This window comes from Camellia sinensis, chromosome 1 (assembly GCF_055761805.1).
Source record: "Camellia sinensis isolate YWXY chromosome 1, ASM5576180v1, whole genome shotgun sequence".
Taxonomy (NCBI): Eukaryota; Viridiplantae; Streptophyta; class Magnoliopsida; order Ericales; family Theaceae; genus Camellia; species Camellia sinensis.
In genome coordinates, this window is record NC_138961.1 from 14,122,388 (window position 1) to 14,135,678 (window position 13,291).

Consider the following 13,291-nt stretch of genomic DNA (forward strand, 5'->3'; position numbering starts at 1 on the left):
AGCTTCTTGAGATAATTCATACAGATATTTGCGGGCCACTCAACATCCCATGTCTTAGTGGTGAAAAATATTTTATCACATTTATAGATGACTTCTCACGTTATGGATATGTGTATCTAATTCATGAAAAGTCTTAGGCTGTTGACATCCTTGAGGTGTACATAACTGAAATCGAGAGACAATTAGATAGAAAGGTTAAAATAGTGAGATCAGACAAGGGTGGTGAATATTATGGTAAATATGATGAGTCAGGCCAAAATCCTGGCCCATTTGCCAAATTCTTAGAAAAGAAAGGCATTTGTGCTCAATATACAATGCCTGGTACGCCACAGCAGAATGGAGTTGCTGAAAGGCGTAATCGTACACTTAAAGATATGGTTAGGAGTATGTTAAGTTACTCAATTGTACCTATTTCTATGTGGGGTGAAGCTTTAAAAACTGTTATGTATATCTTAAATAGGGTTCCTAGTAAGGTGGTCCCAACAACTCCTTTTGAGTTGTGGACTGGTAGGAAACCTAGTTTGAGACACTTACATATTTGGGGTTGTCCAGCAGAGGCAAGAATCTTCAACCCACAAGAGAAAAAGTTGGACTCAAGAACAATATCTGGATATTTCATTGGTTATCCAGACAAGTCTAAAGGGTACAAATTTTATTGTCCTAATCACAGTACGAGAATAGTGGAGACTGGTAATGCTTGATTCCTAGAGAATGGTGAAATCAGTAGGAGTGAGAAAACACGAGTGGTGAATTTTGAGGAAATTAGGGTAGATGTGCCAACATTTGACCCTTATCGAAAAGTTGTTGTTCCTCAGACTATTCCACAGGCTGAGGAAAACGAACAACATGATGAAAATCCTTCACCACCTCATGTTTCACCACTTCATGAAGATACCACCATTGAAAATATTGTAGAACCACCACAACCGGTAGTTCTGAGAAGATCTCAGAGGGAAAGAAAGCTTGCCATTCCAGATGATTACATGGTGTATCTACAGGAATCTGATTTTGATATTGGGATTAACAAAGATCCAGTCTCATTTTCACAAGCCATGAATAGTGATGATTCTTCTAAATGGGTCAATGCTATAAATGAAGAGTTAAAATCCATGGAACAGAATAGTGTTTGGGATCTCGTCGAATTGCCTAATAACTGCAAAAAGGTCGGGTGTAAATGGGTCTTCAAGACCAAGCGTGACGCAAAAGGCAATATCGAACGATTTAAAGCCAGACTTGTTGCCAAAGGTTTTACTCAAAAAAAAAAAAAAGGCATAGACTATACAGAGACCTTCTCTCCAGTATCTAAGAAGGACTCGCTTAGAATCATCCTAGCATTGGTAGCTCATTATGACTTAGAGTTGCATCAAATGGATGTGAAAACTGTTTTTCTAAATGGGAATTTGGATGAAGAAATTTATATGGAGCAGCCAGAAGGATTTGCAAAGAAAGGTAAAGAACATTTAGCTTGCAAATTAAAGAAATACATATACAGCCTTAAACAAGCTTCCAAGCAATGGTATTTAAGGTTTAATGATACCATTATCTCTTTCGGATTAAAGGAAAATGCAGTTGATCAGTGTATATATCTGAAGGTTAGTGGGAGCAAGTTCATTATTTTGGTGCTATATGCGGATGATATTTTGTTAGCTAGTAATGACCTTGGCTTATTACATGAAACCAAGGAATATCTCTCCAAAAAAAAAAAACTTTAAAATGGTCGATATGGGTGAGGCAAACTATGTTTTTGGCATAGAGATCTTTAGGGATCGATCTCGAGGATTGCTAGGACTATCACAGAAAGGATATATTGATCGTGTTTTGGAGAGATTCAATATGCAGTTTTATTCAACCGGTGATGCACCCATGATGAAGGGTGATAAATTAAGTGAAAAACAGTGTCCAAGGAATGACTTGAAAAGAAAACAAATGAAGGACATTCCATATGCTTTGAGGCTACAAATCATGCTTTATGGTTGCGAAATTTCATCTCAGGACTTGGTGTTGTTGACTCAATTGCCAGGCCGCTGAAGATATATTGTGACAATACCGCAACAGTTTTCTTCTATAAGTATGGAAAGTACTCCAGTGGTTCTAAACACATGGAAGTAAAGTACTTAGTTGTTAGAGAAAGAGTCCAGAAACAACAAGTGTTAATTGAAAACTTAAGCACATCTCTTATGATTGTTGATCCATTCACAAAGGGATTGCCACCAAAGACATACAAAGAGCATGTTATCAGGATGGGTCTTTTAAGCAACCCTTGATGTGTATGGTTAATCGTGAGTGCTTATTTTCATTTGACACTATTTGCGCAATAATAATTTTATTTCTGTTTTTCCTGTTCTAAAAGTGTGTGTACACATTAAATTGAATATTGATAAACAGGGAATGTCTTAACAAGACAAATTACAGGGGCCTTTCAGGAAAATAATTATATATCCTGATAATGGACTGGGTTGGTAAAGGTTATCGATGGTGTAGTACATAGAAGGAAATATGACATAAATATTATATAACCGCTATGACTCACATTGGTGATCTGAAATAATCACAGTATTATAGCTTCTAATATATCTGAACTTATTAGCTATTTTTTTAAAAATTCGTGATCACGTGTCAAAGTTTTTAGTGTGGAATCCAATGAGTCAAAATTTTTTAAAGTTGCATATTTTTGAAAAAACTCATAATTGCATCATAATCGGCTTAATGGGCCAAGTGGGAGAATGTTGGATTTATTTTTCTAGTGTGGCCCAATAGCCTACATATTTTCTACATGTTTTTAATTTATTTGGACTCCACAAATAGATAAAGCCAATGTTTGAGATCAAGTTCAGTAATTAGAATTTTAATATAATCACTCTTCTAAGATAAGAAGGAAACCTTGATGGATTAGGAATTCTTCTGATAGAGTTTATCTGGCCCTCTTCTCTCCTCTATATAAGGATGGGTGACTCCCCTTCTTTTGATATTATTCCATCACTCTAAGTTTTATAGTCATCCTAATAAAGTGAGAGACAGAGAGAAGAAGGTGAGCCAAGAATTAAAGGTTCAACTATTAGGGGTATTTTCTCAACTTCTCTAATTCAATGGCTGACAAAGGTATGTTCGTTTTATTCTTGAGTTGTATTGAATTCAAGATCCTGTAAAGTTTAATTCCGTATTATTATTATGGTTACATGTATTATTAAATCTTACACATTCTGCTACTTTGGCTTTAAATTATCTAACGAAAATTATTATATGATATTCAGATGAGACATTTTTTAGGATAATAATACAAAAATATAATCTAATTTTATTTTAATTTTTTCTCTATTTTTTCACTGTATTTTCTATCTATGTAATTCTGTTGTATTTTTTAAACCCATATCAAGAAATGGGCTGTCAATGGTCGTAAATTTAAAAATACAGTACAGAAAAAGTATTGTGAAAAAATATAGAAGTATAAAATAAAAGAAAATTACATTTTGCCTTAAAAATATCTCATGAGAAGGCTATGTGATAATTTGCATTAAACAATTTTAATACCAAACTAATGAAAAAATAAATTATATTATAACTTGTCTGAGATTTTTAAAAAATTGATTGTTATAATTAAAAAATCAAAATAAGATTTGATTTAAGATGAAAGATAAACAAAAATGAAAGTGCGCGTTTCAATCCCCAACCCAGGTGATGTGCATCAAGATTTCCCCCCCAAAAAAAAAGAAAAAAAAAAGGCCAAAATTAATAATAGTCTTACTGGGAATTTTTTTGGGAAAATAACCCTTCATGTACGAATGGCAACGGAACGGGGTGGGGCGGGGCGGCGCGGGGCCGGAGATCACACTCATCATCCCCAATCCCCGATAGTCGAATTTTTCCCAGCCCCGGCCCCGATCCCCGACAGGGAACATATCACCGCCCCCGCCCCGCCACGCCCCCTAATGGGGATTGGGTTTCCCCGATCCCGAACATTGCCCGGCCAAAAATAAAAAATTTAGAAAATACAGCAATTCATCATCAACAACAACAACATCAGAGACAGATCTGAGATTTTTTGAACTTTTTTTAAGACCTTTTACCTATGAAAAGTTAAAATTGAATATTCAACAAATATTTATATAAGTTTAAAATGAACATTTAAACTTTTTAACTTTTTTGTATAAGATATGAAAAAGTTATACCCAGCATTTTCTAAGACAGATTTGAAACAAATTCGAAAAAAAAAAAAAAAAGATCTGGATAAAAGACGCGATGGTGGTGGTGGTGGTGGTGGTGGTGGTGGTGGTGCGAGCTGGACGGCTGTGGTGGTGGATCTGAGAGAGAGAGAAGTCAGTGAGGTAGAGAGAGACGCGGCTGTGAGAAAGACAGAAATGAGAGTGAGTGTGAGACCTGGTTTCAAACCAAAAGGCTTCTGTCTTTCTCACACTCAAACCATTCAGTGGTTTGGTTTATATATATATATATATATATATGTCTATAGGGGTAAAATAGTAATTTAACATCGGGGATAAACTGGGCCGGGGAACGGGGACTGGATCGGGCCGTGTATGGGGCTAGGACACTTATCCCCGTCCCCGGTCCGAATCTATTCGGGGATTGATTTTTAAATATCATCTCCGGTCCCGTCAGGGGTATTTTTCGGGAAAAACCCGCTCAATTCACGGTCGGATCCCCATCGGGCCGGTTTTAAATTGCCATCCCTACCTTCAAGTCATTTAACTAAAAAAAAAAAAAAAGAATAATGCTACAACGTGTACGAATTAACATATCAACTAAATATAATATTACAGATGATATTAACTGATGAAACCCACATATATGTGGTGTTTTAGAAAGTTGGTAAAAAGTTAATTTTTTAACTTTTTGACTTTTTTAGTGACTTTTTTGGTAAAAAGTTGGTTTGTTTTGGTTAAAAAACTAACTCTTTTGGTTAAAAAGAGTGCTGGTATTAGCACATTCCTTTTTTCTTTGGACTCCCATTTCTCTGAACCTCCATCCAACCAAATGAGGCCCCTCCATTTTCTCTTTGAACCCCCACCTTAATTCCAACTATACCCTCACTCTAACCGACCTTCCTAACCCAACCATTGTCAGCTCTGGCAACAACCTCTACCGCCGACGCCACTCTCCGGTCAACTCCAATCCTCAGTAGCGTCACACAACCTCAATCCAGAGCCACCGCCGCGAGTCACTGTCACGAGCCCTCTCTCTCTCTCTCTCTCTACCATCGTCTAGCCACCATCGTCGGTCGCTGCTCATCCCAACTCAAATCGCGACGACAACGAAGCCAACTAGGGTTTGAGACCACAGATCTCGACGACAGTTAGGGTTTGAGGTCACAGATCACGACGGTGGCTAGGGTTGAGATCTCAGATCATGACGGCGATGGAGGTGGCTAGGGTTTTAGGTCACAAATCGCCGTCCCCATCACCATCGCGCCTCCAAACCTTATCGACCCAACCATGCGGAGAGAGAGAGAGATATTGCAGTGGCAGTGGGGTTCGCGATTGGTAGGGGTGGAGATCACGATTGCGATGGAGATTGTAATTTCAAAAAAAGAAGAAGAGGGAGATGGAGGTGGCGACTGGAAGTGAGGCACTGGTCGGCGTCCGGTGGAGGTGGTAGCCGGAGTTGAGAGGGGTTAGGGTTAGGGTTAGGGTTTGGGTTTGAAAAATTAGGGTTAGAAGATGAGGGATAAGGGTAAAAGTGAAATTTTATGTTGGGATATAATTGGAAATAAAAAAAAATGGAAGAGGTAGGGGTCCAAAGAAAAAAGGTAAGCGTTAATAGCAGTACTCGTTAAAAAAGCTGAAAAGCCAAAAAGCTAGTTTTTTTGGCACCTTCCCAAAAGACCACTATATCTTATGTTTTATTTAGTGTGTTAGTTGATACACTAATTAATGTATCTAGCATTAGTCAAAAAAAAAAAAATTACTAGTATTAGAAAAGGGTAAGGGTAATTGATTATTTTAATTGATTTTTTAATTTTTTATAAAAAGATATACAAAAATATAGAGAAAGTGATGTGATAACTTATAATAATTTTTTAACTTTTTAACTAAAATTTCAAATTCTCAAATGAGGCCTAAATTTAAAAATACCACTACTTGATTCCAATACTATTAGTTGGTTCTAATACTAAATTTAAAAAAGACTATTAAAAAAAATACTATATCAATCTATTTGGTTTCCATTCTCAGAATTCACTTTTCAGAAAATTTTACTTTTACTTTTTCGTTTTCCTTATATATATTTTTTATTTTCACTGAATTTTTTTTATACTGTAAATAATTTTTTTAATTTTTAAACACACTTAACATAAATACACTTAAAAAGTATAATATTTGTGAAAAAAATCTTTAAAAAATTCACTAACTACCAAAAATATAAAAAATAAAATAAAAATTCAGTATATTTTTCATATTTTTGTATATTTATTAATTTTTTAAAATATTTTTTCACAAATATTTTACTATTTAGATAAATCTAAGGTACATCTAAAAAAAATAAAAAAAATTACTTAAAATTTTAAAAATATTCACTAAAAATGAAAATAAAAAAAGAATAAAACAACTCAATTTTTGAAAAATTAAAAATTGAAATCAAATACATTGATTAGTTGGCACTCTAACTTTATACAGAAATAATTGTATTCAGCAAGATTCTCACCATATTTTAATTGTAAATTAAACACCTCAAATTGCTATTGTTTTTAGAGCAAAAAAATAAAAGATATTATAGGCTTGCTTTGAGTAGGATTTATTTTTTTGTCTTTTTTATTTATTATAAAAAGAAGTATAAAAAATAGAGAGATAATATGACCTAAATAATTTAATAAGCTAACAAGCTGTTAATTTTTTGTGTAGTCAAAACAAGCCTTACTCATTAAATTTAACAAAAAAAATTAATATTTTAGATATTTTAGATATATTTACATTTAGTTTAATGATTAAAATATCATATTTTTCTGTCAATTTTAGTTAACAAAAATAGACTAATGTTTTAAATTAAAATATTATTATTTAAGTTGAAAAAATTAAAAACTTATTTTCTTACAAGAGTCTGAGATTATTATTTATTTATTTTTTTGTAATTTTTGTAATTTTTTTTAATTTTTTCATTTTCATAAAAAAAAATAAAAAAATAAGAAAAAAATAAGGACCATTACAGAAAAATCTCAATGTTTGACCCCAAAAAAGGGGTAAATTATACTGACACCCCCTGTGGTTTCTGTTTAATACAAATTTCCCTCTCACATTTGAAAAATTACATTCTCCTCTCTAAGATTTGTAATCTCATTACAAATTGTCCCCTGAATTGCTGATGTAATGTTTTAAAAAATTTTAAATGACCATTTTGCCCTTTTTCCTACATTTTTTTCTTCATATCATCGTGACTACATTCTACAACTTTTCATCATTAAATACTATCTGAATATATTATTATTGAGTGATGATATACAAATATAAAATTTTCAAATACAATGATATCATTTAATGGTCTCCTTTCACTTCAAAATAAAACACATAAAAACATTATTTATATTTACAACAACATCATTATCACAATATTTTTATGATATTTTTTGTATAAATTTTTATGTATGAATATAATTTTACATTTTTATTTTCACCATTATTTTTCTTTCTCGTCTATACACCCACATTTATTACAGTATTACCAAACACCATCATTCACATTTATTATATTATTACTAAATTTTTGCATTTTTTTATTTTTTTGTATTTGATGAATTTTAAAATAAAAAAAATCACAAAATACTATACTTCTTAAGTATATCTAAATTAGATGTATCTAAAAAATAAAAATAAAAAAATAGTTAAAATACTAAAAAAATTCAATAAAAAAAAAACACAAACAATAAAAAAAAAAATTTGTTGTGTGAGTTAAACCAAAGAAAATAATTATTATTTCTCTTGAAATGATATGAACAAAATATCAATATTATTTTATTGTTTTATATGCATAAAACTTAGGGGCAAATATGTCATAGGCAAGTGTAATTTTTCAAACTTAATGGAAGGATTTGTACTAAATAGAAATCTCAGGAGGTGTAAGTATAATTTATCAAAAAAAATTATGACTTTTAATTTTATCGATTTAAACCTTAATGTTTTGAATTTTTTGAATCTGAACTATAAGTCTATTTAGTTATTATGAGAGTGAAACTAGATATTTTTTTTGCAATTTTTTCAAAAAATTAATACTTATATTATATGTGTAAAAGTAATAAAATGTATAATATTTAACACAAATTATACCGATAGTCCATATATTTTAACTCTTGTGTCATTTCAATCATTATAATTTCAATTATCTCGATTTTGAGCCTGAACTTTTTATTTTATCTCAATTTGATCTAATTGACTACCATTGTTAGTATTATTTTATTGACAATACAAACATGAATAACAAATGTCACATTTTTAGGATAAAATTATAGATTTGATCAGTCTAATCATTAATTCAGTGATAATTTTTTTGTAAAAAATCATAATACCATTATCAATTAGATTAAATTAATATAAAATTTAAAATCAAGAATTAAAATTAAACTTATTAAAAATATAAAATCCAAAGCAATGTAAGAGAGAAAATATATTGGTTATATCTTAATATTTTAATACTCACCAATATAAATGAAACAATAATTTGAGAAAGTGAGAAAGGATAGAGAGAGAGAGGCACAATTGTTTTATCTGTCAAAAGAATGTATATTACACACAGAGAAGGCACTCTCTTTTATAGAGAGAAATGGATGCCTTGGATGCCTTGGAGGATGTCCACCGAAAGCATGCCTATGATGATGTCCACCTAAAGTAGACTAAAGGCGAAGGTATACAATTATACAATTACCACCGAAAGTGGACTAAAGGTAAAGGTATACAATTATACAATTATATACAATATTAACACAATGATACACTAACATCCCCCCACAAACTCAAGGAGGGAAAGCATCAACCAAGTTGAGTTTGGAAATAAGATCATTGAAGCGGCCAAGAGGATGAGCCTTAGTGAAGATATCAGCGGGTTGATCGATGGAAGCAATAGGGAGAAGACGAACAGTACCACAGGTAACATGCTGGCGAATGAAATGACAATCAATCTCAATATGTTTGGTGCGATCATGAAAAACATCATTGTGAGCAATCTGAATGGCACTCTGATTGTCACAATAGAGAGGGGTAGAATCAGAAGAAGAAACACCCATATCAGCAAGGAGCCAGCGAAGCCAGAGAAGTTCCTGAGTAGTATCAGCAAGAGCTCGATATTCAGCTTCGGTGCTAGAGCGGGCAGTGAGGGATTGTTTTTTGCTACGCCAAGCAAGAAGAGAATCCCCTAAGAAGAAGTAGAATCCCGTGGTGGAGCGTCGATCCGTAGGATCCCCAGCCCAATCAGCATCGGAAAAGGCACGCAGTTCAAGAGAGGAGGAAGCAGAGAAGTGAAGGCCATGGAACAGAGTGCCTTTGAGGTAACGAAGGATGCGGAGTAGAGTAGTATAGTGGGGAGTGCGAGGAGCTGACATGTACTGACTGACAATGTGAACAGCATAGGCAATGTCAGGACGAGTTACTGTGAGATAGACAAGGCTGCCGACGAGTTGGCGATAAAGAGTAGCATCAGAGAGAAGAGGCCCATCAAGAGGAGTGAGACGTATCTGAGGATCAACTGGAGTAGAGGTAGTTTTGCAATCAGTAAGACCAGCACGAGCCAGAAGATCAGATGTATATTTGGCCTGGGATAAATAGGAACCAGTAGAGTCATGAGAGACTTCAAGGCCCAAGAAGTAGTTAAGAGTACCAAGGTCGTTCATCTCAAACTGGCGGTGGAGGAACTGTTTGAGGTGGAGAATACCAGCTTCATCATTACCAGTGATAATCATATCATCCACATACAGAAGAAGAAGAGTGGTACCATGAGAAGTAGTCCGTATGAAAAGAGCAGAGTCATAGGAGCTAGAGGTGAACCCGAAGTCATTAATGGTAGAACTGAACGTAGCAAACCAAGCACGAGGTGCTTGCTTGAGGCCATAGAGAGCACGCTAGAGTTTGCAAACCTGATGAGGGGGAAAAGTGGACCCAGGTGGAGGTTGCATGTAGACCTCCTCAAGAAGATGACCATTGAGGAAAGCATTTTTGACATCCATCTGAAAGAGCCCCCAGTGGCGAGCAGCAGCAACAGCAAGTAAACTGCGAACAGAGGTGAGCCGAGCAACAGGAGAGAATGTCTCCTCATAAGCAATACCATATTCCTGGTTGAAACCTTTGGCAACAAGACGAGCTTTTTAGCGTTCAATAGAGCCATCAGAATGTGTTTTGATTTTGTAAACCCATTTGCAGCCAATGGCAGTCTTGCTAGGAGGAAGATCAACAAGATCCCAAGTATGAGCTTTGTCCAAGGCCTGGAGTTCATCAGTCATAGCTTGCTGCCAAAGAGGATTAGTACAAGCCTCACGATAGGAGGTAGGTTCATAAGTAGAGAAGGCAGCAGATCCAACAATATAATCACGAAGATGGAGAGGAGGTTGAGTTACCCGGCGTGGTCGACCCGTAGGAGGATCGGTGGGAGGAAGAACTGGTGGAGAAGGAGGTGTGGCAATAAGAGGTAGACCTTCAGGAAGAGCAGGCTGAACAGGATCAGGAGTGAGCAAGGGCGTCTCGATGAAGGAGGAACCTGTATCAAAATCAACAGAGAAAAGATCTATGGAAGGATTAGTAAACAGTACAGTAGTGGAAAGTGCGGGTAAGTGAAAGGAGGATAGCGAGGAAAACATTTGGTGCTCCCAGAAAACGACATGGCGGGAGATACGAAGATGTTGAGAGAGAGGATCCCAACAACGAAAGCCTTTATGTTCAATCCCATACCCAAGAAAACAACAAAGACGAGAACGAGGTTCAAGCTTGGTGTGTTCATGGGATTGAAGTAGAACAAAGAAGGCAGAGCCAAAAACCCGGAGATTGGCGTAAGGAGGGGGAGTGCCATGCAGACGTTCAAAGGGAGTTTGATTATGGATGACAGGGGAAGGAGCACAGTTGATAGTGTAAACAGCAGTGAGGGCAGCTTCCCCCCAAAAGTATTCAGGGCAGGAAGAAGAGAGAAGTAGAGCGCGAGTAGTGTCAAGAATGTGCCTATGTTTCCGTTCAGCGCGGCCATTTTGCTGGGATGTGCCAGCACAAGATCGATGAGGCAGTGTACCATGATGTTGAAGAAAGGAAAGGAAATCGGAATCCCGATATTCCATAGCATTGTCAGAGCGAAAAATTTTGATGGTTTTGGAGAATTGGGTGTGGACCATTTGGGCAAACCTATAATAAATGTGTTTAAGTTCAGACCTATTTTTCATGAGAAACAACCAAGTAAACCGGGAAAAATCATCAATAAAAACAACAAAATAGCGGGATCCTCCCATAGTAGTAGTAGGGGAGGGCCCCCAAATATCTTAATGTATAAGATCAAAAGGTGCAAGGGAAACAGACGTACTTTTATTAAATGATAAAGCAGGTTGTTTGGCAAGTTGACAGGGGATACAATCAAAATTATCAGGAATTACATGACCCAACTGTCCACTAGAAACCAAAGACTTCAAGCGATTAACAGAAATATGCCCTAAACGACAATGCCAAAGATGAAAGGGAGATAATGAGGAAGTAGATGTAGGAGCAGCAATCTGAGGAGAGGCAGGCACATGAAGGTGCAGGAGTTCATAGAGACGTCCATCCTTACGGCCGATCCCAATAGTCTGCCCTATCTGAGGGTCCTGTACCAAACAATCAGTAGCAGAAAATGTGACAGTTAGACCAAGTTCACATAATTGACCAATGGAAATAAGGTTTAAGGTAAGAGCAGGGATATGATAAACTTGAGGGATAGATAAAGAAGGGGTGGAAACAGTACCAACATGACGGACAGACATGAGGGAACCATCAGCAGTATGTATTGAGGGAATATGAGGAGATGAAGAGAAAGAAGAAAAGATAGTAGAACTGGATGTCATATGATTACAACAGGCAGAGTCAAAATACCAAGAAGAGTTACCTGGGATTACAGACAAAGCAGTAGGAGGAGGTGTACCAGATGGGGAGAGAAGTTGTTTGAGCATGGCCTCTACATCCGTCGGAGAAAAGCTAGGGGTAGACGGAGCAGGTGACTCAGAAAACCCCGCAGAGGTGGCAGCATCAGTGTGAGGAGACTGATTCCCGGAAGCAGCAGCAGCAGTGTGATGAGTCTGATTCCTAGAAGCAGTAGTAGCAGTGTGATGAGACTGATTCCCGGAACGATGAAAGCTTCCCCGGGAGGAGCCACCGCGAGAGGAGTGGCTATTGGACGATGATCGGGATGGATTGCGAAAACAATCCTGTTGTAGATGACCAGGACCAAGTTTGTTGCAGTAGCGGCAGGATCGGACGGGGCAATTGACCAGGAGATGGGTTGAAGGAAGGCCCCGATTCTGACAATAGAGGCAAGCAGTGGTCCGTTGGGTAAATGATGGCCGGTACGGAGGAGTGGCAAGAACAGAGTCCACATGATGAGTGTGAAGAGTACCGAGACGCGTCTCCTCTGATAGCAACTCAGAAATTGCTTGTTCAAGAGTGGGCAAGGGATGGCGATGAAGCAGAGAGGCACGTACGGGCTCAAAGGAGGCAGTAAGAGCCATAAGAAAGTGCACCAACCTTTGCTGGTTGCGATAGATAGTAAATAAAACAGCATCTTCGGGGGCATGCCAAGTTGGTTCTGAAAGAGCAAGCTGATCCCAAACAGAGTACATTTGAGAAAGGAAGTCATTAATGGACTGAGTGGATTCTTGGCGCATGCGGTGAAGTTGGGTCTGAAGTTGATATTGGTGGACAAGACCAGTAGTCTGGTATCGTTCTTTCAAGAAATCCCAGATGTCTTTTGCAGGAGTAGTTACAGAGTCAAGCTGAAAGCGACCAAACTGAAGATTGATAGAGGTAACAGAGGTATTACGAAACCAGGTAATGATTTGGTAATTCTTACTGTACCATTCCTCAAGTCGGTCTTCAAATGTAGCAGTAGGAACAGTAGTTTCATTAGTGTCACTGTCTTTCATCGGTTTAGTCACATCCCCGGTGACAATTCGCCAAAGCTTCTTTCCTTTGAGGAAGGAGGACATGGCTTGGGCCCACAGAACATAGTTTGAACCATTCAAAATAACGGAAATAGGATGGGAGGCATCAAGACGATCCATAATACTAGTTGAATAGGGTTTAAAGTAATAGGATAGACCTGTAGGAGCAAAATTAGGTAAAACAGAGTGTACCAG